The 25,240-nt window shown below is 50.9% G+C and overlaps 16 pseudogenes; all 16 read right to left on the bottom strand.

Moving 5' to 3' along the window:
* Nucleotides 1–21: 21 nt before the first annotated feature.
* LOC130333960 (5S ribosomal RNA) lies at nucleotides 22–141 on the bottom strand (annotated as a pseudogene).
* A 284-nt stretch (nucleotides 142–425) lies between these two features.
* LOC130334183 (5S ribosomal RNA) lies at nucleotides 426–545 on the bottom strand (annotated as a pseudogene).
* A 2,282-nt stretch (nucleotides 546–2,827) lies between these two features.
* On the bottom strand, nucleotides 2,828–2,947 carry LOC130327831 (5S ribosomal RNA; annotated as a pseudogene).
* A 486-nt stretch (nucleotides 2,948–3,433) lies between these two features.
* On the bottom strand, nucleotides 3,434–3,553 carry LOC130333949 (5S ribosomal RNA; annotated as a pseudogene).
* Nucleotides 3,554–3,837: 284 nt separating this feature from the next.
* LOC130334172 (5S ribosomal RNA) lies at nucleotides 3,838–3,957 on the bottom strand (annotated as a pseudogene).
* An 890-nt stretch (nucleotides 3,958–4,847) lies between these two features.
* LOC130328266 (5S ribosomal RNA) lies at nucleotides 4,848–4,967 on the bottom strand (annotated as a pseudogene).
* Nucleotides 4,968–7,651: 2,684 nt separating this feature from the next.
* Nucleotides 7,652–7,771, bottom strand: LOC130333839 (5S ribosomal RNA; annotated as a pseudogene).
* Nucleotides 7,772–8,452: 681 nt separating this feature from the next.
* On the bottom strand, nucleotides 8,453–8,572 carry LOC130328255 (5S ribosomal RNA; annotated as a pseudogene).
* Nucleotides 8,573–8,654: 82 nt separating this feature from the next.
* LOC130333828 (5S ribosomal RNA) lies at nucleotides 8,655–8,774 on the bottom strand (annotated as a pseudogene).
* Nucleotides 8,775–10,667: 1,893 nt separating this feature from the next.
* LOC130328244 (5S ribosomal RNA) lies at nucleotides 10,668–10,787 on the bottom strand (annotated as a pseudogene).
* Nucleotides 10,788–13,467: 2,680 nt separating this feature from the next.
* LOC130333387 (5S ribosomal RNA) lies at nucleotides 13,468–13,587 on the bottom strand (annotated as a pseudogene).
* Nucleotides 13,588–17,957: 4,370 nt separating this feature from the next.
* On the bottom strand, nucleotides 17,958–18,077 carry LOC130352831 (5S ribosomal RNA; annotated as a pseudogene).
* An 879-nt stretch (nucleotides 18,078–18,956) lies between these two features.
* LOC130318741 (5S ribosomal RNA) lies at nucleotides 18,957–19,076 on the bottom strand (annotated as a pseudogene).
* A 2,854-nt stretch (nucleotides 19,077–21,930) lies between these two features.
* LOC130352885 (5S ribosomal RNA) lies at nucleotides 21,931–22,050 on the bottom strand (annotated as a pseudogene).
* Nucleotides 22,051–22,326: 276 nt separating this feature from the next.
* Nucleotides 22,327–22,446, bottom strand: LOC130322851 (5S ribosomal RNA; annotated as a pseudogene).
* Nucleotides 22,447–23,526: 1,080 nt separating this feature from the next.
* Nucleotides 23,527–23,646, bottom strand: LOC130352973 (5S ribosomal RNA; annotated as a pseudogene).
* Nucleotides 23,647–25,240: the final 1,594 nt, after the last annotated feature.

The following is a 25,240-nucleotide window of genomic DNA, read 5'->3' as shown; positions in this document are numbered from 1 at the left end:
GAGGGCAGCAATAGAGCAAAATGTCAACGGCACCTGGGATTCCCAGCCAGTCTCCCATGCCAGTACTTACCAGGCCCTAAGCTGGGTAGCAGTCTGCGATCTGACGAGAGCAAGCGCGTTCAGCTTAGGATGGTCGTTGACAGCTTCTCGCCCTTTATACTGTGCATTTAAGCATCAATAAATCCTTTTCGGAATCGGAAGGGAAGGCGGCAACAGAGCAAAATGTCAACGGCAGCCGGGATTCCCAGCCAGTGTCTCATGCCGGTACTTACCGGGCCCTAAAATCTGTACCAGTCTGCGATCTGACGAGAGCAGGCGAGTTAAGATTAGGATGGCCGTCGACAGCTTCACACCTTGTATACTGTGGATTTAAGCATCAATAAATTCTTTTCGGAATCGGAGCGGAAAGCAGCAATAGAGCAAAATGTCAACGGCACCCGGGATTCCCAGCCAGTCTCCCATGCTGGTACTTACCGGGCCCTAAGCTGGGTAGCAGTCTGCAATCTGACGAGAGCAGGCGCGTTCAGCTTAGGATGGCCGTTGACAGCTTCACACCCTTTATACTGTGCATTTAAGCATCAATAAATCCTTTTCCGAATCGGAGCGGAAGGCAGCAACAGATTAAAATGTCAACTGCACCCGGGATTCCCAGCCAGTCTCCCATGCTGGTACTTACCAGGCCCTAAGCTGGGTAGCAGTATGCGATCTGACGAGAGCAGGCGCGTTCAGCTTAGGATGGCCGTTGACAGCTTCACACTTTGTATACTGTGCATTTAGGCATCAATAAATCCTTTTCGGAATCGGAACTGAAGGCAGCATAAGAGCAAAATGTCAACGGCAACCGGGATTCCCAGCCAGTCTCCCATGCCAGTACTTACCGGGCCCTAAGCTGGGTAGCAGTCTGCGATGTGACGAGAGCAGGCGCGTCCAGCTTAGGATGGCCATTGACAGCTTCATGATTTTTATACTGCGCATTTAAGCATCAATAAATCCTTTTTCGGAATCGGAGCGGAAGGCGGCAACAGAGCAAAATGTCAACTGCACCCGGGATTCCCAGCCAGTCTCCCATGCCGGTACTTACTGAGCCCTAAGCTGGGTAGCAGTCTGCAATCTGACGAGAGCAGGCGCGTTCAGCTTAGGATGGCCGTTGACAGCTTCTCGCCCTTTATACTGTGCATTTAGGCATCAATAAATCCTTTTCGGAATCGGAACGGAAGGCGGCAACAGAGCAAAATGTCAACGGCAGCCGGGATTCCCAGCCAGTGTCCCATGCCAGTACTTACCAGGCCCTAAGCTGGGTAGCAGTCTGCGATCTGACGAGAGCAGGCGCGTTCAGCTTAGGATGGCCATTGACAGCTTCATGATTTTTATACTGTGCATTTAAGCATCAATAAATCCTTTTCGGAATCGGAACGGAAGGCGGCAACAGAGCAAAATGTCAACTACACCCGGGATTCCCAGCCAGTCTCCCATGCCGGTACTTAATGGGCCCTAGGCTGGGTAGCAGTCTGCGATCTGACGAGAGCAGGCGCGTTCAGCTTAGGATGGCCATTGACAGCTTCATGCTTTTTATACTGTGCATTTAAGCATCAATAAATCCTTTTCGTAATCGGAACGGAAGGCGGCAACAGGGCATAATGTCAACTGCACCCGGGATTCCCAGCCAGTCTCCCATGCCGGTACTTACTGGGCCCTAAGCTGGGTAGCAGTCTGCGATCTGACGAGAGCAGGCACGTTCAGCTTAGGATGGCCGTTGACATCTTCACGCCTTGTATACTGTGGATTTAAGCATCAATAAATATTTTTATTAATCGGAGAGGAAGGCGGCAACAAAGCAAAATGTCAACGGCACCTTGGATTGCCAGCCAGTCTCCCATGCCGGTAACTGCCGGGCAGCAGTCTGCGATCTGAGGAGAGCAGGCACGTTCAGGCTTAGGATGGCCGTTGACAGCTTCACACCCTGTGTATTGTGGATTTAAGCATCAATAAATCCTTTTCGGAATCGGAAACGGAAGGCGGCAACAGAGCAAAATGTCAACGGCAGCCGGGATTCCCAGCCAGTGTCCCATGCCGGTACTTACCGGCCCAAAGATCTGTACCAGTCTGCAATCTGACAAGAGCAGGCGCGTTAAGCTTAGGATGGTCGTCGACAGCTTCACACCTTGTATACTGTGGATTTAAGCATCAATAAATTCTTTTTGGAATCGGAGCGGAAGGCAGCAATAGAGCAAAATGTCAACGGCACCCAGGATTCCCAGCCAGTCTCCCATGCCAGTACTTACCAGGCCCTAAGCTGGGTAGCAGTCTGCAATCTGACGAGAGCAGGCACGTTCAGCTTAGGATGGCCATTGACAGCTTCATGCTTTTTATACTGTGCATTTAAGCATCAATAAATCCTTTTCGGAATCGGAGAGGAAGGCAGCAACAGAGCAAAATGTCAATAGCACCTTGGATTGCCAGCCAGTCTCCCATGCCCGTACTTGCCGGGCAGCAGTCTGCAATCTGACAACAACAGGCACATTCAGCTTAGGATAGCCGTAGACGGCTTCACACCCTCTATACTGTGGATTTAAGCATCAATAAATCCTTTTCGGAATCGGAGCGGAAGGCGGCTACAGAGCAAAATGTCAACAACACCTGGGATTCCCAGCCAGTCTCCCATGCTGGTACCTACCGGGCCCTAAGCTGGGTAGCAGTCTGCGATCTGACGAGAACAGGCGCATTTAGCTTAGGATGGCCGTAGACATCTGCACACCCTGTATACTGTGCATTTAAGCATCAATAAATCCTTTTCAGAATCGGAACGGAAGGCGGCAACAGATTAAAATGTCAACTGCACCCGGGATTCCCAGCCAGTCTCCCATGCTGGTACTTACCAGGCCCTAAGCTGGGTAGCAGTCTGCGATCTGATGAGAGCAGGCGCGTTCAGCTTAGGATGGCCGTTGACAGCTTCACATTTTGTATACTGTGCATTTAAGCATCAATAAATCCTTTTCGGAATCGAAACGGAAGGCGGCAACAGAGCAAAATGTCGACGGCAGCCGGGATTCCCAGCCAGTCTCCCATGCTGGTACTTACCGGGCCCTAAGCTGGGTAGCAGTCTGCGATCTGACGAGAGCAGGCGCGTTCAGCTTAGGATGGCCGTTGACAGCTTCTCTCAATTTATACTGTGCATTTAAGCATCAATAAATCCTTTTCGGAATCGGAGCGTAAGGCGGCAACAGAGCAAAATGTCAACGGCAGCCGGGATTCCCAGCCAGTGTCCCATGCCGGTACTTACCGGGCCCTAAGATCTGTACCAGTCTGCGATCTGACGAGAGCAGGCGCGTTAAGCTTAGGATGGCCGTCGACAGCTTCACACCTTGTATACTGTGGATTTAAGCATCAATAAATTCTTTTCGGAATCGAAGCGGAGGGCAGCAATAGAGCAAAATGTCAACGGCACCTGGGATTCCCAGCCAGTCTCCCATGCCAGTACTTACCAGGCCCTAAGCTGGGTAGCAGTCTGCGATCTGACGAGAGCAAGCGCGTTCAGCTTAGGATGGTCGTTGACAGCTTCTCGCCCTTTATACTGTGCATTTAAGCATCAATAAATCCTTTTCGGAATCGGAAGGGAAGGCGGCAACAGAGCAAAATGTCAACGGCAGCCGGGATTCCCAGCCAGTGTCTCATGCCGGTACTTACCGGGCCCTAAAATCTGTACCAGTCTGCGATCTGACGAGAGCAGGCGAGTTAAGATTAGGATGGCCGTCGACAGCTTCACACCTTGTATACTGTGGATTTAAGCATCAATAAATTCTTTTCGGAATCGGAGCGGAAAGCAGCAATAGAGCAAAATGTCAACGGCACCCGGGATTCCCAGCCAGTCTCCCATGCTGGTACTTACCGGGCCCTAAGCTGGGTAGCAGTCTGCAATCTGACGAGAGCAGGCGCGTTCAGCTTAGGATGGCCGTTGACAGCTTCACACCCTTTATACTGTGCATTTAAGCATCAATAAATCCTTTTCCGAATCGGAGCGGAAGGCAGCAACAGATTAAAATGTCAACTGCACCCGGGATTCCCAGCCAGTCTCCCATGCTGGTACTTACCAGGCCCTAAGCTGGGTAGCAGTATGCGATCTGACGAGAGCAGGCGCGTTCAGCTTAGGATGGCCGTTGACAGCTTCACACTTTGTATACTGTGCATTTAGGCATCAATAAATCCTTTTCGGAATCGGAACTGAAGGCAGCATAAGAGCAAAATGTCAACTGCACCCGGGATTCCCAGCCAGTCTCCCATGCTGGTACTTACCAGGCCCGAAGCTGGGAAGCAGTCTGCGATCTGACGAGAACAGGCGCATTCAGCTTAGGATGGCCGTAGACATCTTCACACCCTGTATACTGTGCATTTAAGCATCAATAAATCCTTTTCAGAATCGGAACGGAAGGCGGCAACAGAGCAAAATGTCAACGGCAGCCGGGATTCCCAGCCAGTGTCCCATGCCGGTACTTACCGGGCCCTAAGATCTGTACCAGTCTGCGATCTGACGAGAGCTGGCGCGTTAAGCTTAGGATGGCCGTCGACAGCTTCACACCTTGTATACTGTGGATTTAAGCAGCAATAAATTATTTTCGGAATCGGAGCGGAAGGCAGCAATAGAGCAAAATGTCAACTGCACCCGGGATTCCCAGCCAGTCTCCCATGCTGGTACTTACCAGGCCCGAAGCTGGGAAGCAGTCTGCAATCTGACGAGAACAGGCGCATTTAGCTTAGGATGGCCGTAGACATCTTCACACCCTGTATACTGTGCATTTAAGCATCAATAAATCCTTTTCAGAATCGGAACGGAAGGCGGCAACAGATTAAAATGTCAACTGCACCCGGGATTCCCAGCCAGTCTCCCATGCTGGTACTTACCAGGCCCTAAGCTGGGTAGCAGTCTGCGATCTGATGAGAGCAGGCGCGTTCAGCTTAGGATGGCCGTTGACAGCTTCACATTTTGTATACTGTGCATTTAAGCATCAATAAATCCTTTTCGGAATCGAAACGGAAGGCGGCAACAGAGCAAAATGTCAACGGCAGCCAGGATTCCCAGCCAGTCTCCCATGCTGGTACTTACCGGGCCCTAAGCTGGGTAGCAGTCTGCGATCTGACGAGAGTAGGCGCGTTCAGCTTAGGATGGCCGTTGACAGCTTCTCGCCCTTTATACTGTGCATTTAAGCATCAATAAATCCTTTTCGGAATCGGAACGGAAGGCGGCAACAGAGCAAAATGTCAACGGCAGCCGGGATTCCCAGCCAGTGTCCCATGCCGGTACTTACCGGGCCCTAAGATCTGTACCAGTCTGCGATCTGACGAGAGAAGGCGCATTCAGCTTAGGATGGCCGTAGACATCTTCACACCCTGTATACTGTGGATTTAAGCATCAATAAATCCTTTTCGGAATCGGAGCGTAAGGCGGCAACAGAGCAAAATGTCAATGACACCTGGGATTCCCAGCCAGTCTCCCATGCTGGTACTTAACGGGCCCTAAGCTGGGTAGCAGTCTGCGATCTGACGAGAGCAGGCGCGTTCAGCTTAGGATGGCCGTTGACAGCTTCACACTTTGTATACTGTGGATTTAAGCATCAATAAATAATTTTCGGAATCGGAGCAGAAACAGAGCAAAATGTCAACTGCACCCGGGATTCCCAGCCAGTCTCCCATGCTGGTACTTACCAGGCCCGAAGCTGGGAAGCAGTCTGCGATCTGACGAGAACAGGCGCATTCAGCTTAGGATGGCCGTAGACATCTTCACACCCTGTATACTGTGCATTTAAGCATCAATAAATCCTTTTCAGAATCGGAACGGAAGGCGGCAACAGAGCAAAATGTCAACGGCAGCCGGGATTCCCAGCCAGTGTCCCATGCCGGTACTTACCGGGCCCTAAGATCTGTACCAGTCTGCGATCTGACGAGAGCTGGCGCGTTAAGCTTAGGATGGCCGTCGACAGCTTCACACCTTGTATACTGTGGATTTAAGCATCAATAAATTATTTTCGGAATCGGAGCGGAAGGCAGCAATAGAGCAAAATGTCAACGGCACCTGGGATTCCCAGCCAGTCTCCCCTGCCAGTACTTACCGGGCCCTAAGCTGGGTAGCAGTCTGCGATCTGACGAGAGCAGGCGCGTTCAGCTTACGATGGCCATTGACAGCTTCATGCTTTTTATACTGTGCATTTAAGCATCAATAAATCCTTTTCGGAATCAGAGAGGAAGGCGGCAACAGAGCAAAATGTCAATAGCACCTTGGATTGCCAGCCAGTCTCCCATGCCCGTACTTGCCAGGCAGCAGTTTGCGATCTGACAAGAACAGGCACATTCAGCTTAGGATAGCCGTAGACGGCTTCACACCCTGTATACTGTGGATTTAAGCATCAATAAATCATTTTCGGAATCGAAGCGAAAGGCGGCTACAGAGCAAAAAGTGAACACCACCTGGGATTTCCAGCCAGTCTCCCATGCTGGTACTTAACGGGCCCTAAGCTGGGTAGCAGTCTGCGATCTGACGAGAGCAGGCGCGTTCAGCTTAGGATGGCCGTTGACAGCTTCACACTTTGTATACTGTGGATTTAAGCATCAATAAATAATTTTCGGAATCGGAGCAGAAGCAGAGCAAAATGTCAACTGCACCCGGGATTCCCAGCCAGTCTCCCATGCTGGTACTTACCAGGCCCGAAGCTGGGAAGCAGTCTGCGATCTGACGAGAACAGGCGCATTCAGCTTAGGATGGCCGTAGACATCTTCACACCCTGTATACTGTGGATTTAAGCATCAATAAATCCTTTTCGGAATCGGAGCGTAAGGCGGCAACAGAGCAAAATGTCAACGACACCTGGGATTCCCAGCCAGTCTCCCATGCTGGTACTTTCCGAGCCCTAAGCTGGGTAGCAGTCTGCGATCTGACGAGAGCAGGCACGTTCAGCTTAGGATGGCCGTTGACAGCTTCTTGCCCTTTATACTGTGCATTTAAGCATCAATAAATCCTTTTCGGAATTGGAAACGGAAGGCGGCAACAGTGCAAAATGTCAACGGCAGCCGGGATTCCCAGCCAGTGTCCCATGCCGGTACCTACCGGGCCCTAAGATCTGTACCAGTCTGCGATCTGACAAGAGCAGGCGCGTTAAGCTTAGGATGGCCGTCGACAGCTTCACACCTTGTATACTGTGGATTTAAGCATCAATAAATTCTTTTCGGAATCGGAGCGGAAAGCAGCAATAGAGCAAAATGTCAACGGCACCCGGGATTCCCAGCCAGTCTCCCATGCCAGTACTTACCGGGCCCTAAGCTGGGTAGCAGTCTGCGATGTGACGAGAGCAGGAGCGTCCAGCTTAGGATGGCCATTGACAGCTTCATGATTTTTATACTGCGCATTTAAGCATCAATAAATCCTTTTTCGGAATCGGAGCGGAAGGCGGCAACAGAGCAAAATGTCAACTGCACCCGGGATTCCCAGCCAGTCTCCCATGCCGGTACTTACTGAGCCCTAAGCTGGGTAGCAGTCTGCGATGTGACGAGAGCAGGCGCGTTCAGCTTAGGATGGCCGTTGACAGCTTCACATTTTGTATACTGTGCATTTAAGCATCAATAAATCCTTTTCGGAATAGAAACGGAAGGCGGCAACAGAGCAAAATGTCAACGGCAGCCGGGATTCCCAGCCAGTCTCCCATGCTGGTACTTACCGGGCCCTAAGCTGGGTAGCAGTCTGCGATCTGACGAGAGCAGGCGCGTTCAGCTTAGGATGGCCGTTGACAGCTGCTCGCCCTTTATACTGTGCATTTAAGCATCAATAAATCCTTTGCGGAATCGGAACGGAAGGCGGCAACAGAGCAAAATGTCAACGGCAGCCGGGATTCCCAGCCAGTGTCCCATGCCGGTACTTACCGGGCCCTAAGATCTGTACCAGTCTGCGATCTGACGAGAACAGGCGCATTCAGCTTAGGATGGCCGTAGACATCTTCACACCCTGTATACTGTGGATTTAAGCATCAATAAATCCTTTTCGGAATCGGAGCGTAAGGCGGCAACAGAGCAAAATGTCAACGACACCTGGGATTCCCAGCCAGTCTCCCATGCTGGTACTTAACGGGCCCTAAGCTGGGTAGCAGTCTGTGATCTGACGAGAGCAGGCGCGTTCAGCTTAGGATGGCCGTTGACGGCTTCACACTTTGTATACTGTGGATTTAAGCATCAATAAATAATTTTCGGAATCGGAGCAGAAACAGAGCAAAATGTCAACTGCACCCGGGATTCCCAGCCAGTCTCCCATGCTGGTACTTACCAGGCCCGAAGCTGGGAAGCAGTCTGCGATCTGACGAGAACAGGCGCATTTAGCTTAGGATGGCCGTAGACATCTTCACACCCTGTATACTGTGCATTTAAGCATCAATAAATCCTTTTCAGAATCGGAACGGAAGGCGGCAACAGATTAAAATGTCAACTGCACCCGGGATTCCCAGCCAGTCTCCCATGCTGGTACTTACCAGGCCCTAAGCTGGGTAGCAGTCTGCGATCTGATGAGAGCAGGCGCGTTCAGCTTAGGATGGCCGTTGACAGCTTCACATTTTGTATACTGTGCATTTAAGCATCAATAAATCCTTTTCGGAATCGAAACGGAAGGCGGCAACAGAGCAAAATGTCAACGGCAGCCGGGATTCCCAGCCAGTCTCCCATGCTGGTACTTACCGGGCCCTAAGCTGGGTAGCAGTCTGCGATCTGACGAGAGCAGGCGCGTTCAGCTTAGGATGGCCGTTGACAGCTTCTCGCCCTTTATACTGTGCATTTAAGCATCAATAAATCCTTTTCGGAATCGGAACGGAAGGCGGCAACAGAGCAAAATGTCAACGGCAGCCGGGATTCCCAGCCAGTGTCCCATGCCGGCACTTACCGGGCCCTAAGATCTGTACCAGTCTGCGATCTGACGAGAACAGGCGCATTCAGCTTAGGATGGCCGTAGACATCTTCACACCCTGTATACTGTGGATTTAAGCATCAATAAATCCTTTTCGGAATCGGAGCGTAAGGCGGCAACAGAGCAAAATGTCAATGACACCTGGGATTCCCAGCCAGTCTCCCATGCTGGTACTTAACGGGCCCTAAGCTGGGTAGCAGTCTGCGATCTGACGAGAGCAGGCGCGTTCAGCTTAGGATGGCCGTTGACAGCTTCACACTTTGTATACTGTGGATTTAAGCATCAATAAATAATTTTCGGAATCGGAGCAGAAACAGAGCAAAATGTCAACTGCACCCGGGATTCCCAGCCAGTCTCCCATGCTGGTACTTACCAGGCCCGAAGCTGGGAAGCAGTCTGCGATCTGACGAGAACAGGCGCATTCAGCTTAGGATGGCCATAGACATCTTCACACCCTGTATACTGTGCATTTAAGCATCAATAAATCCTTTTCAGAATCGGAACGGAAGGCGGCAACAGAGCAAAATGTCAACGGCAGCCGGGATTCCCAGCCAGTGTCCCATGCCGGTACTTACCGGGCCCTAAGATCTGTACCAGTCTGCGATCTGACGAGAGCTGGCGCGTTAAGCTTAGGATGGCCGTCGACAGCTTCACACCTTGTATACTGTGGATTTAAGCATCAATAAATTATTTTCGGAATCGGAGCGGAAGGCAGCAATAGAGCAAAATGTCAACTGCACCCGGGATTCCCAGCCAGTCTCCCATGCTGGTACTTACCAGGCCCGAAGCTGGGAAGCAGTCTGCGATCTGACGAGAACAGGCGCATTTAGCTTAGGATGGCCGTAGACATCTTCACACCCTGTATACTGTGCATTTAAGCATCAATAAATCCTTTTCAGAATCGGAACGGAAGGCGGCAACAGATTAAAATGTCAACTGCGCCCGGGATTCCCAGCCAGTCTCCCATGCTGGTACTTACCAGGCCCTAAGCTGGGTAGCAGTCTGCGATCTGATAAGAGCAGGCGCGTTCAGCTTAGGATGGCCGTTGACAGCTTCACATTTTGTATACTGTGCATTTAAGCATCAATAAATCCTTTTCGGAATCGAAACAGAAGGCGGCAACAGAGCAAAATGTCAACGGCAGCCAGGATTCCCAGCCAGTCTCCCATGCTGGTACTTACCGGGCCCTAAGCTGGGTAGCAGTCTGCGATCTGACGAGAACAGGCGCATTCAGCTTAGGATGGCCGTAGACATCTTCACACCCTGTATACTGTGCATTTAAGCATCAATAAATCCTTTTCAGAATCGGAATGGAAGGCGCCAACAGAGCAAAATGTCAACGGCAGCCAGGATTCCCAGCCAGTGTCCCATGCCGGTACTTACCGGGCCCTAAGATCTGTACCAGTCTGCGATCTGAGGAGAGCTGGCGCGTTAAGCTTAGGATGGCCGTCGACAGCTTCACACCTTGTATACTGTGGATTTAAGCAGCAATAAATTATTTTCGGAATCGGAGCGGAAGGCAGCAATAGAGCAAAATGTCAACTGCACCCGGGATTCCCAGCCAGTCTCCCATGCTGGTACTTACCAGGCCCGAAGCTGGGAAGCAGTCTGCGATCTGACGAGAACAGGCGCATTTAGCTTAGGATGGCCGTAGACATCTTCACACCCTGTATACTGTGCATTTAAGCATCAATAAATCCTTTTCAGAATCGGAACGGAAGGCGGCAACAGATTAAAATGTCAACTGCACCCGGGATTCCCAGCCAGTCTCCCATGCTGGTACTTACCAGGCCCTAAGCTGGGTAGCAGTCTGCGATCTGATGAGAGCAGGCGCGTTCAGCTTAGGATGGCCGTTGACAGCTTCACATTTTGTATACTGTGCATTTAAGCATCAATAAATCCTTTTCGGAATCGAAACGGAAGGCGGCAACAGAGCAAAATGTCAACGGCAGGAAAGGATTCCCAGCCAGTCTCCCATGCTGGTACTTACCGGGCCCTAAGCTGGGTAGCAGTCTGCGATCTGACGAGAGCAGGCGCGTTCAGCTTACGATGGCCATTGACAGCTTCATGCTTTTTATACTGTGCATTTAAGCATCAATAAATCCTTTTCGGAATCGGAGAGGAAGGCGGCAACAGAGCAAAATGTCAATAGCACCTTGGATTGCCAGCCAGTCTCCCATGCCCGTACTTGCCAGGCAGCAGTCTGCGATCTGACAAGAACAGGCACATTCAGCTTAGGATAGCCGTAGACGGCTTCACACCCTGTATACTGTGGATTTAAGCATCAATAAATCATTTTCGGAATCGAAGCGAAAGGCGGCTACAGAGCAAAAAGTGAACACCACCTGGGATTCCCAGCCAGTCTCCCATGCTGGTACTTAACGGGCCCTAAGCTGGGTAGCAGTCTGCGATCTGACGAGAGCAGGCGCGTTCAGCTTAGGATGGCCGTTGACAGCTTCACACTTTGTATACTGTGGATTTAAGCATCAATAAATAATTTTCGGAATCGGAGCAGAAGCAGAGCAAAATGTCAACTGCACCCGGGATTCCCAGCCAGTCTCCCATGCTGGTACTTACCAGGCCCGAAGTTGGGAAGCAGTCTGCGATCTGACGAGAACAGGCGCATTCAGCTTAGGATGGCCGTAGACATCTTCACACCCTGTATACTGTGGATTTAAGCATCAATAAATCCTTTTCGGAATCGGAGCGTAAGGCGGCAACAGAGCAAAATGTCAACGACACCTGGGATTCCCAGCCAGTCTCCCATGCTGGTACTTTCCGAGCCCTAAGCTGGGTAGCAGTCTGCGATGTGACGAGAGCAGGCGCGTCCAGCTTAGGATGGCCGTTGACAGCTTCTTGCCCTTTATACTGTGCATTTAAGCATCAATAAATCCTTTTTCGGAATCGGAGCGGAAGGCGGCAACAGAGCAAAATGTCAACTGCACCCGGGATTCCCAGCCAGTCTCCCATGCCGGTACTTACTGAGCCCTAAGCTGGGTAGCAGTCTGCAATCTGACGAGAGCAGGCGCGTTCAGCTTAGGATGGCCGTTGACAGCTTCTCGCTCTTTATACTGTGCATTTAGGCATCAATAAATCCTTTTCGGAATCGGAAACGGAAGGCGGCAACAGAGCAAAATGTCATCGGCAGCCGGGATTCCCAGCCAGTGTCCCATGCCGGTACTTACCGGGCCCTAAGATCTGTACCAGTCTGCGATCTGACAAGAGCAGGCGCGTTAAGCTTAGGATGGCCGTCGACAGCTTCACACCTTGTATACTGTGGATTTAAGCATCAATAAATTATTTTCGGAATCGGAGCGGAAGGCGGCAACAGAGCAAAAGGTCAACGACACCTGGGATTCCCAGCCAGTCTCCCATGCTGGTACTTACCGGGCCCTAAGATCTGTACCAGTCTGCGATCTGACGAGAACAGGCGCATTCAGCTTAGGATGGCCGTTGACAGGTTCACACTTTGTATACTGTGCATTTAAGCATCAATAAATCCTTTTCGGAATCGGAACCGGAACGGAAGGCGGCAACAGAGCAAAATGTCAACGGCAGCCGGGATTCCCAGCCAGTGTCCCATGCCGGTACTTACCGGGCCCTAAGATCTGTACCAGTCTGCGATCTGACGAGAGCAGGCGCGTTAAGCTTAGGATGGCCGTTGACAGCTTCACACTTTGTATACTGTGGATTTAAGCATCAATAAATAATTTTCGGAATCGGAGCAGAAACAGAGCAAAATGTCAACTGCACCCGGGATTCCCAGCCAGTCTCCCATGCTGGTACTTATCAGGCCCGAAGCTGGGTAGCAGTCTGCGATCTGACGAGAACAGGCACGTTCAGCTTAGGATGCCCGTTGACAGCTTCTCGCCCTTTATACTGTGCATTTAAGCATCAATAAATCCTTTTCGGAATCGGAAACGGAAGGCGGCAACAGAGCAAAATGTCAACGGCAGCCGGGATTCCCAGCCAGTGTCCCATGCCGGTACTTACCGGGCCCTAAGATCTGTACCAGTCTGCGATCTGACAAGAGCAGGCGCGTTAAGCTTAGGATGGCCGTCGACAGCTTCACACCTTGTATACTGTGGATTTAAGCATCAATAAATTCTTTTCGGAATCGGAGCGGAAGGCAGCAATAGAGCAAAATGTCAACCGCATCCGGGATTCCCAGCCAGTCTCCCATGCCAGTACTTACCGGGCCCTAAGCTGGGTAGCAGTCTGCGATCTGACGAGAGCAGGCACGTTCAGCTTAGGACAGCCATTGACAGCTTCATGCTTTTTATACTGTGCATTTAAGCATCAATAAATCCTTTTCGGAATCGGAGAGGAAGGCGGCAACAGAGCAAAATGTCAATAGCACCTTGGATTGCCAGCCAGTCTCCCATGCCCGTACTTGCCGGGCAGCAGTCTGCGATCTGACAAGAACAGGCATATTCAGCTTAGGATAGCCGTAGACGGCTTCACATCCTGTATACTGTGGATTTAAGCATCAATAAATCCTTTTCGGAATCGGAGCGGAAGGCGGCTACAGAGCAAAATGTCAACAACACCTGGGATTCCCAGCCAGTCTCCTATGCTGGTACCTACCGGGCCCTAAGCTGGGTAGCAGTCTGCGATCTGACGAGAGCAGGCGCGTTCAGCTTAGGATGGCCGTTGACAGCTTCTCGCCCTTTATACTGTGCATTTAGGCATCAATAAATCCTTTTCGGAATCGGAACGGAAGGCGGCAACAGAGCAAAATGTCAACGGCAGCCGAGATTCCCAGCCAGTGTCCCATGCCAGTACTTACCAGGCCCTAAGCTGGGTTGCAGTCTGCGATCTGACGAGAGCAGGCACGTTCAGCTTAGGATGGCCATTGACAGATTCATGATTTTTATACTGTGCATTTAAGCATCAATAAATCCTTTTCGGAATCGGAACGGAAGGCGGCAACAGAGCAAAATGTCAACTGCACCCGGGATTCCCAGCCAGTCTCCCATGCCGGTACTTAATGGGCCCTAGGCTGGGTAGCAGTCTGCGATCTGACGAGAGCAGGCGCGTTCAGCTTAGGATGGCCATTGACAGCTTCATGCTTTTTATACTGTGCATTTAAGCATCAATAAATCCTTTTCGGAATCGGAACGGAAGGCGGCAACAGAGCATAATGTCAACTGCACCCGGGATTCCCAGGTGCATTTAAGCATCAATAAATATTTTTATTAATCGGAGAGGAAGGCGGCAACAAAGCAAAATGTCAACGGCACCTTGGATTGCCTGCCAGTCTCCCATGCCGGTAACTGCCGGGCAGCGGTCTGCGATCTGAGGAGAGCAGGCACGTTCAGGCTTAGGATGGCCGTTGACAGCTTCACACCCTGTGTATTGTGGATTTAAGCATCAATAAATCCTTTTCCGAATCGGAGCGGAAGGCGGCAACAGATTAAAATGTCAACTGCACCCGGGATTCCCAGCCAGTCTCCCATGCTGGTACTTACCAGGCCCTCAGCTGGGTAGAAGTCTGCAATCTGACGAGAGCAGGCGCGTTCAGCTTAGGATGGCCGTTGACAGCTTCACACTTTGTATACTGTGGATTTAAGTATCAATAAATAATTTTCGGACTCGTAGCAGAAACAGAGCAAAATGTCAACTCCACCCGGGATTCCCAGCCAGTCTCCCATGCTGGTACTTACCAGGCCCGAAGCTAGGTAGCAGTCTGCAATCTGACGAGAACAGGCGCATTCAGCTTAGGATGGCCGTAGACATCTTCACACCCTGTATACTGTGGATTTAAGCATCAATAAATCCTTTTCGGAATCGGAGCGTAAGGCGGCAACAGAGCAAAATGTCAACGACACCTGGGATTCCCAGCCAGTCTCCCATGCTGGTATTTTCCGAGCCCTAAGCTGGGTAGCAGTCTGCGATCTGACGAGAGCAGGCACGTTCAGCTTAGGATGGCCGTTGACAGCTTCTTGCCCTTTATACTGTGCATTTAAGCATCAATAAATCCTTTTCGGAATTGGAAACGGAAGGCGGCAACAGAGCAAAATGTCAACGGCAGCCGGGATTCCCAGCCAGTGTCCCATGCCGGTACTTACCGGGCCCTAAGATCTGTACCAGTTTGCGATCTGACAAGAGCAGGCGCGTTAAGCTTAGGATGGCCGTCGACAGCTTCACACCTTGTATACTGTGGATTTAAGCATCAATAAATTCTTTTCGGAATCGGAGCGGAAAGCAGCAATAGAGCAAAATGTCTACGGCACCCGGGATTCCCAGCCAGTCTCCCATGCTGGTACTTACCGGGCCCTTAGCTGGGTAGCAGTCTGCGATCTGACGAGAGCAGGCGCGTTCAACTTAGGATGGCCATTGACAGCTTCATTCTTTTTATACTGTGCATTTAAGCATCAATAAATCCTTTTCGGAATCGGAGAGGAAGGCGGCTACAGAGCAAAATGTCAACAACACCTGGGATTCCCAGCCAGTCTCCCATGCTGGTACTTACCGGGCCCTAAGCTGGGTAGCAGTCTGCAATCTGACGAGAGCAGGCGCGTTCAGCTTAGGATGGCCGTTGACAGCTTCGCGCCCTTTATACTGTGCATTTAAGCATCAATAAATCCTTTTCCGAATCGGAGCGGAAGGCAGCAACAGATTAAAATGTCAACTGCACCCGGGATTCCCAGCCAGTCTCCCATGCTGGTACTTACCAGGCCCTAAGCTGGGTAGCAGTCTGCGATCTGACGAGAGCAGGCGCGTTCAGCTTAGGATGGCCGTTGATAGCTTCACACTTTGTATACTGTGCATTTAGGCATCAATAAATCCTTTTCGGAATCGGAACTGAAGGCAGCATAAGAGCAAAATGTCAACGGCAACCGGGATTCCCAGCCAGTCTCCCATGCCAGTACTTACCGGGCCCTAAGCTGGGTAGCAGTCTGCGATGTGACGAGAGCAGGCGCGTTCAGCTTAGGATGGCCGTTGACAGCTTCACACTTTGTATACTGTGCATTTAAGCATCAATAAATCCTTTTTCAGAATCGGAGCGGAAGGCGGCAACAGAGCAAAATGTCAACTGCACCCGGGATTCCCAGCCAGTCTCCCATGCCGGTACTTACTGAGCCCTAAGCTGGGTAGCAGTCTGCAATCTGACGAGAGCAGACGCGTTCAGCTTAGGATGGCCGTTGACAGCTTCTCGCCCTTTATACTGTGCATTTAGGCATCAATAAATCCTTTTCGGAATCGGAACGGAAGGCGGCAACAGAGCAAAATGTCAACGGCAGCCGGGATTCCCAGCCAGTGTTCCATGCCAGTACTTACCAGGCCCTAAGCTGGGTAGCAGTCTGCGATCTGACGAGAGCAGGCGCGTTCAGCTTAGGATGGCCATTGACAGCTTCATGATTTTTATACTGTGCATTTAAGCATCAATAAATCCTTTTCGGAATCGGAACGGAAGGCGGCAACAGAGCAAAATGTCAACTACACCCGGGATTCCCAGCCAGTCTCCCATGCCGGTACTTAATGGGCCCTAGGCTGGGTAGCAGTCTGCGATCTGACGAGAGCAGGCGCGTTCAGCTTAGGATGGCCATTGACAGCTTCATGCTTTTTATACTGTGCATTTAAGCATCAATAAATCCTTTTCGGAATCGGAACGGAAGGCGGCAACAGGGCATAATGTCAACTGCACCCGGGATTCCCAGCCAGTCTCCCATGCCGGTACTTACTGGGCCCTAAGCTGGGTAGCAGTCTGCGATCTGACGAGAGCAGGCGCGTTCAGCTTAGGATGGCCGTTGACATCTTCACGCTTTGTATACTGTGGATTTAAGCATCAATAAATATTTTTATTAATCGGAGAGGAAGGCGGCAACAAAGCAAAATGTCAACGGCACCTTGGATTGCCAGCCAGTCTCCCATGCCGGTAACTGCCGGGCAGCAGTCTGCGATCTGAGGAGAGCAGGCACGTTCAGGCTTAGGATGGCCGTTGACAGCTTCACACCCTGTGTATTGTGGATTTAAGCATCAATAAATCCTTTTCCGAATCGGAGCGGAAGGCGGCAACAGATTAAAGTGTCAACTGCACGCGGGATTCCCAGACAGTCTCCCATGCTGGTACTTACCAGGCCCTAAGCTGGGTAACAGTCTGCGATCTGACAAGAACAGGCGCATTCAGCTTAGGATGGCCGTAGACATCTTCACACCCTGTATACTGTGGATTTAAGCATCAATAAATCGTAAGCGTAAGGAGCGTAAGGCGGCAACAGAGCAAAAGGTCAACTGCACCTGGGATTCCCAGCCAGTCTCCCATGCTGGTACTTACCGTGCCCTAAGCTGGGTAGCAGTCTGCGATCTGACGAGAGCAGGCACGTTCAGCTTAGGATGGCCGTTGACAGCTTCTCGCCCTTTATACTGTGCATTTAAGCATCAATAAATCCTTTTCGGAATCGGAAACGGAAGGCGGCAACAGAGCAAAATGTCAACGGCAGCCGGGATTCCCAGCCAGTGTCCCATGCCGGTACTTACCGGCCCAAAGATCTGTACCAGTCTGCGATCTGACAAGAGCAGGCGCGTTAAGCTTAGGATGGCCGTCGACAGCTTCACACCTTGTATACTGTGGATTTAAGCATCAATAAATTCTTTTCGGAATCGGAGCGGAAGGCAGCAATAGAGCAAAATGTCAACGGCACCCGGGATTCCCAGCCAGTCTCCCATGCCAGTACTTACCAGGCCCTAAGCTGGGTAGCAGTTTGAGATCTGACGAGAGCAGGCGCGTTCAGCTTAGGACAGCCATTGACAGCTTCATGCTTTTTATACTGTGCATTTAAGCATCAATAAATCCTTTTCGGAATCGGAGAGGAAGGCAGCAACAGAGCAAAATGTCAATAGCACCTTGGATTGCCAGCCAGTCTCCCATGCCCGTACTTGCCGGGCAGCAGTCTGCGATCTGACAACAACAGGCACATTCAGCTTAGGATAGCCGTAGACGGCTTCACACCCTCTATACTGTGGATTTAAGCATCAATAAATCCTTTTCGGAATCGGAGCGGAAGGCGGCTACAGAGCAAAATGTCAACAACACCTGGGATTCCCAGCCAGTCTCCCATGCTGGTACCTACCGGGCCCTAAGCTGGGTAGCAGTCTGCGATCTGACGAGAGCAGGCGCGTTCAGCTTAGGATGGCTGTTGACAGCTTCACACCCTGTATATTGTGGATTTAAGCATCAATAAATCCTTTTCGGAATCGGAACGGAAGGCGGCAACAGAGCAAAATGTCAACGACACCCGGGATTCCCAGCCAGTCTCCCCTGCTGGTACTTACCAGGCCCTAAGCTGGATAGCAGTCTGTGATCTGACGAGTGCAGGCACGTTCAGCTTAGGATGGCCGTTGACAGCTTCTCGCCCTTTATACTGTGCATTTAAGCATCAATAAATCCTTTTCGGAATCGGAAACGGAAGGCGGCAACAGAGCAAAATGTCATCGGCAGCCGGGATTCCCAGCCAGTGTCCCATGTCGGTACTTACCGGGCCCTAAGATCTGTACCAGTCTGCGATCTGACAAGAGCAGGCGCGTTAAGCTTAGGATGGCCGTCGACAGCTTCACACCTTGTATACTGTGGATTTAAGCATCAATAAATTATTTTCGGAATCGGAGCGGAAGGCAGCAATAGAGCAAAATGTCAACCGCACCCGGGATTCCCAGCCAGTCTCCCATGCCAGTACTTACCGGGCCCTAAGCTGGGTAGCAGTCTGCGATCTGACGAGAGCAGGCACGTTCAGCTTAGGACAGCCATTGACAGCTTCATGCTTTTTATACTGTGCATTTAAGCATCAATAAATCCTTTTCGGAATCGGAGAGGAAGGCGGCAACAGAGCAAAATGTCAATAGCACCTTGGATTGCCAGCCAGTCTCCCATGCCCGTACTTGCCGGGCAGCAGTCTGCGATCTGACAAGAACAGGCATATTCAGCTTAGGATAGCCGTAGACGGCTTCACATCCTGTATACTGTGGATTTAAGCATCAATAAATCCTTTTCGGAATCGGAGCGGAAGGCGGCTACAGAGCAAAATGTCAACAACACCTGGGATTCCCAGCCAGTCTCCTATGCTGGTACCTACCGGGCCCTAAGCTGTGTAGCAGTCTGCGATCTGACGAGAGCAGGCGCGTTCAGCTTAGGATGGCCGTTGACAGCTTCACGCCCTTTATACTGTGCATTTAAGCATCAATAAATCCTTTTCCGAATCGGAGCGGAAGGCGGCAACAGATTAAAATGTCAACTGCACCCGGGATTCCCAGCCAGTCTCCCATGCTGGTACTTACCAGGCCCTAAGCTGGGTATCAGTCTGCGATCTGCCGAGAGCAGGCGCATTCAGCTTAGGATGGCCGTTGACAGGTTCACACTTTGTATACTGTGCATTTAAGCATCAATAAATCCTTTTCGGAATCGGAACGGAAGGCGGCAACAGAGCAAAATGTCAACGGCAGCCGGGATTCCCAGCCAGTGTCCCATGCCGGTACTTACCGGGCCCTAAGATCTGTACCAGTCTGCGATCTGACGAGAGCAGGCGCGTTAAGCTTAGAATGGCCGTTGACAGCTTCACACCTTGTATACTGTGGATTTAAGCATCAATAAATTATTTTCGGAATCGGAGCGGAAGGCAGCAATAGAGCAAAATGTCAATGGCAACCGGTATTCCCAGCCAGTCTCCCATGCCAGTACTTACCGGGCCCTAAGCTGGGTAGCAGTCTGCAATCTGACGAGAGCAGGTGCGTTCAGCTTAGGATGGCCATTGACAGCTTCATTCTTTTTATACTGTGCATTTAAGCATCAATAAATCCTTTTCGGAATCGGAACGGAAGGCGGCAACAGAGCAAAATGTCAAATGCACCCAGATTCCCAGCCAGTCTCCCATGCCGGTACTTACTGGGCCCTAAGCTGGGTAGCGGTCTGCGATCTGACGAGAGCAGGCGCGTTCAGCTTAGGATGGCCGTTGACATCTTCATGCTTTGTATATTGTGGATTTAAGCATCAATAAATATTTTTATTAATCGGAGAGGAAGGCGGCAACAGAGCAAAATGTCAATGGCACCTTGTATTGCCAGCCAGTCTCCCATGCCGGTAACTGCCGGGCAGCAGTCTGTGATCTGAGGAGAGCAGGCACGTTCAGGCTTAGGATGGCCGTTGACAGCTTCACACCCTGTGTACTGTGGATTTAAGCATCAATAAATCCTTTTCCGAATCGGAGCGGAAGGCGGCAACAGATTAAAATGTCAACTGCACCCGGGATTCCCAGCCAGTCTCCCATGCTGGTACTTACCAGGCCCTAAGCTGGGTAGAAGTCTGCGATCTGACGAGAGCAGGCGCGTTCAGCTTAGGATGGCCGTTGACAGCTTCACACTTTGTGTACTGTGGATTTAAGCATCAATAAATAATTTTCGGAATCGGAGCAGAAACAGAGCAAAATGTCAACTGCACCCGGGATTCCCAGCCAGTCTCCCATGCTGGTACTTACCAGGCCCGAAGCTGGGAAGCAGTCTGCGATCTGACGAGAGCAGGCGCGTTCAGCTTAGGATGGCCATTGAAAGCTTCTTGCTTTTTATACTGTGCATTTAAGCATCAATAAATCCTTTTCGGAATCGGAGAGGAAGGCGGCAACAGAGCAAAATGTCAATAGCACCTTGGATTGCCAGCCAGTCTACCATGCCCGTACTTGCCGGGCAGCAGTCTGCGATCTGACAAGAACAGGCACATTCAGCTTAGGATAGCCGTAGACGGCTTCACACCCTGTATATTGTGGATTTAAGCATCAATAAATCCTTTTCGGAATCGGAGCAAAATGTCTACAGAGCTACAGAGCAAAATGTCAACAACACCTGAGATTCCCAGCCAGTCTCCCATGCTGGTACTTACCGGGCCCTAAGCTGGGTAAAAGTCTGCGATCTGACAAGAACAGGCACATTCAGCTTAGGATAGCCGTAGACGGCTTCACACCCTGTATACTGTGGATTTAAGCATCAATAAATCATTTTCGGAATCGAAGCGAAAGGCGGCTACAGAGCAAAAAGTGAACACCACCTGGGATTCCCAGCCAGTCTCCCATGCTGGTACTTAACGGGCCCTAAGCTGGGTAGCAGTCTGCGATCTGACGAGAGCAGGCGCGTTCATCTTAGGATGGCCGTTGACAGCTTCACGCTTTGTATACTGTGGATTTAAGCATCAATAAATAATTTTCGGAATCGGAGCAGAAACAGAGCAAAATGTCAACTGCACCCGGGATTCCCAGCCAGTCTCCCATGCTGGTACTTACCAGGCCCGAAGCTGGGAAGCAGTCTGCGATCTGACGAGAACAGGCGCATTCAGCTTAGGATGGCCGTAGACATCTTCACACCCTGTATACTGTGGATTTAAGCATCAATAAATCCTTTTCGGAATCGGAGCGTAAGGCGGCAACAGAGCAAAATGTCAACGGCAGCCGGGATTCCCAGCCAGTACTTACCGGGACCTAAGATCTGTACCAGTCTGCGATCTGACGAGAGCAGGCGCGTTAAGCTTAGGATGGCCGTCGACAGCTTCACACCTTGTATACTGTGGATTTAAGCATCAATAAATTCTTTTCGGAATCGAAGCGGAGGGCAGCAATAGAGCAAAATGTCAACGGCACCTGGGATTCCCAGCCAGTCTCCCATGCCAGTACTTACCACGCTCTAAGCTGGGTAGCAGTCTGCGATCTGACGAGAGCAGGCGCGTTCAGCTTAGGATGGCCATTGATAGCTTCATGCTTTTTATACTGTGCATTTAAGCATCAATAAATCCTTTTCGGAATCGGAGAGGAAGGCGGCAACAGAGCAAAATGTTAATAGTTCCTTGGATTGCCAGCCAGTCTCCCATGCCCGTACTTGTCCGGGAAGCAGTCTGCGATCTGACAAGAACAGGCACATTCAGCTTAGGATAGCTGTAGACGGCTTCACACCCTGTATACTGTGGATTTAAGCATCAATAAATCCTTTTCGGAATCGAAGCAGAAGGCGGCTACAGAGCAAATTGTCAACAACACCTGGGATTCCCAGCCAGTCTCCCATGCTGATACTTACCGGGCCCTAAGCTGGGTAGCAGTCTGCGATCTGACGAGAGCAGGCGCGTTCAGCTTAGGATGGCCGTTGACAGCTTCCCACTTTGTATACTGTGGATTTAAGCATCAATAAATAATTTTCGGAATCGGAGCAGAAACATAGCAAAATGTCAACGGCAGCCGGGATTCCAGCCAGTCTCCCATGCTGGTACTTACCAGGCCCGAAGCTGGGTAGCAGTCTGCGATCTGACGAGAACAGGCGCATTCAGCTTAGGAAGGCAGTAGACATCTTCACACCCTGTATACTGTGGATTTAAGCATCAATAAATCCTTTTCGGAATCGGAGCGGAAGGCGGCAACAGAACAAAATGTCAACGACACCTGGGATTCCCAGCCAGTCTCCCATTCTGGTACTTACCGGGCCCTAAGCTGGGTAGCAGTCTGCGATCTGACGAGAGCAGGCACGTTCAGCTTAGGATGGCCGTTGACAGCTTCTCGCCCTTTATACTGTGCATTTAAGCATCAATAAATCCTTTTCGGAATCGGAACGGAAGGCGGCAACAGAGCAAAATGTCAACGGCAGCCGGGATTCCCAGCCAGTGTCTCATGCCGGTACTTACCGGGCCCTAAGATCTGTACCAGTCTGCGATCTGACGAGAGCAGGCGCGTTAAGCTTAGGATGGCCGTCGACAGCTTCACACCTTGTATACTGTGGATTTAAGCATCAATAAATTCTTTTCGGAATCGGAGCGGAAGGCAGCAATAGAGCAAAATGTCAACAGCACCTGGGATTCCCAGCCAGTCTCCCATGCCAGTACTTACCAGGACCTAAGCTGTGTAGCAGTCTGCGATCGGACAAGTGCAGGCGCGTTCAGCTTAGGATGGCCATTGACAGCTTAATGCTTTTTTATACTGTGCATTTAAGCATCAATAAATCCTTTTCGGAATCGGAGAGGAAGGCGGCAACAGAGCAAAATGTCAATAGCACCTTGGATTGCCAGCCAGTCTCTCATGCCCGTACTTGCCGGGCAGCAGTCTGCGATCTGACAAGAACAGGCACATTCAGCTTAGGATAGCCGTAGACGGCTTCACACCCTGTATACTGTGGATTTAAGCATCAATAAATCCTTTTCGGAATCGGAGCGGAAGGCGGCTACAGAGCAAAATGTCAACAACACCTGGGATTCCCAGCCAGTCTCCCATGCTGGTACTTACCGGGCCTAGGCTGGGTAGCGGTCTGCGATCTGACGAGAGCAGGTGCGTTCAGCTTAGGATGGCCGTTGACAGCTTCGCGCCCTTTATACTGTGCATTTAAGCATCAATAAATAATTTTCCGAATCGGAGCGGAAGTCGGCAACAGAGCAAAATGTCAACTGCACCCGGGATTCCCAGCCAGTGTCCCATGCCGGTACTTACCGGGCCCTAAGATCTGTACCAGTCTGCGATCTGACGAGAACAGGCGCATTTAGCTTAGGATGGCCGTAGACATCTTCACACCCTGTATACTGTGCATTTAAGCATCAATAAATCCTTTTCAGAATCGGAACGGAAGGCGGCAACAGATTAAAATGTCAACTGCACCCGGGATTCCCAGCCAGTCTCCCATGCTGGTACTTACCAGGCCCTAAGCTGGGTAGCAGTCTGCGATCTGATGAGAGCAGGCGCGCTCAGCTTAGGATGGCCGTTGACAGCTTCACATTTTGTATACTGTGCATTTAAGCATCAATAAATCCTTTTCGGAATCGAAACGGAAGGCGGCAACAGAGCAAAATGTCAACGGCAACCGGGATTCCCTGCCAGTCTCCCATGCTGGTACTTACCGGGCCCTAAGCTGGGTAGCAGTCTGCGATCTGACGAGAACAGGCGCGTTCAGCTTAGGATGGCCGTTGACAGCTTCTTGCCCTTTATACTGTGCATTTAAGCATCAATAAATCCTTTTCGTAATCGGAACGGAAGGCGGCAACAGAGCAAAATGTAAACGGCAGCCGGGATTCCCAGCCAGTGTCCCATGCCTGTACTTACCGGGCCCTAAGATCTGTACCAGTCTGCGATCTGACGAGAACAGGCGCATTCAGCTTAGGATGGCCGTAGACATCTTCACACCCTGTATACTGTGGATTTAAGCATCAATAAATCCTTTTCGGAATCGGAGCGTAAGGCGGCAACAGAGCAAAATGTCAATGACACCTGGGATTCCCAGCCAGTCTCCCATGCTGGTACTTAACGGGCCCTAAGCTGGGTAGCAGTCTGCGATCTGACGAGAGCAGGCGCGTTCAGCTTAGGATGGCCATTGACAGCTTCACACTTTGTATACTGTGGATTTAAGCATCAATAAATAATTTTCGGAATCGGAGCAGAAACAGAGCAAAATGTCAACTGCACCCGGGATTCCCAGCCAGTCTCCCATGCTGGTACTTACCAGGCCCGAAGCTGGGAAGCAGTCTGCGATCTGACGAGAACAGGCGCATTCAGCTTAGTATGGCCGTAGACATCTTCACACCCTGTATACTGTGCATTTAAGCATCAATAAATCCTTTTCAGAATCGGAACGGAAGGCGGCAACAGAGCAAAATGTCAACGGCAGCCGGGATTCCCAGCCAGTGTCCCATGCCGGTACTTACCGGGCCCTAAGATCTGTACCAGTCTGCGATCTGACGAGAGCTGCCGCGTTAAGCTTAGGATGGCCGTCGACAGCTTCACACCTTGTATACTGTGGATTTAAGCATCAATAAATTATTTTCGGAATCGGAGCGGAAGGCAGCAATAGAGCAAAATGTCAACGGCACCTGGGATTCCCAGCCAGTCTCCCCTGCCAGTACTTACCGGGCCCTAAGCTGGGTAGCAGTCTGCGATCTGACGAGAGCAGGCGCGTTCAGCTTACGATGGCCATTGACAGCTTCATGCTTTTTATACTGTGCATTTAAGCATCAATAAATCCTTTTCGGAATCGGAGAGGAAGGCGGCAACAGAGCAAAATGTCAATAGCACCTTGGATTGCCAGCCAGTCTCCCATGCCCGTACTTGCCAGGCAGCAGTCTGCGATCTGACAAGAACAGGCACATTCAGCTTAGGATAGCCGTAGACGGCTTCACACCCTGTATACTGTGGATTTAAGCATCAATAAATCATTTTCGGAATCGAAGCGGAAGGCGGCTACAGAGCAAAAAGTGAACACCACCTGGGATTCCCAGCCAGTCTCCCATGCTGGTACTTAACGGGCCCTAAGCTGGGTAGCAGTCTATGATCTGACGAGAGCAGGCGCGTTCAGCTTAGGATGGCCGTT

The sequence above is a fragment of the Hyla sarda genome, chromosome 1 (assembly GCF_029499605.1).
Source record: "Hyla sarda isolate aHylSar1 chromosome 1, aHylSar1.hap1, whole genome shotgun sequence".
NCBI classification, from domain to species: Eukaryota; Metazoa; Chordata; class Amphibia; order Anura; family Hylidae; genus Hyla; species Hyla sarda.
Note: the sequence above shows the minus strand (reverse complement) of the source record. Positions and strands in the feature narration are given on the sequence as shown.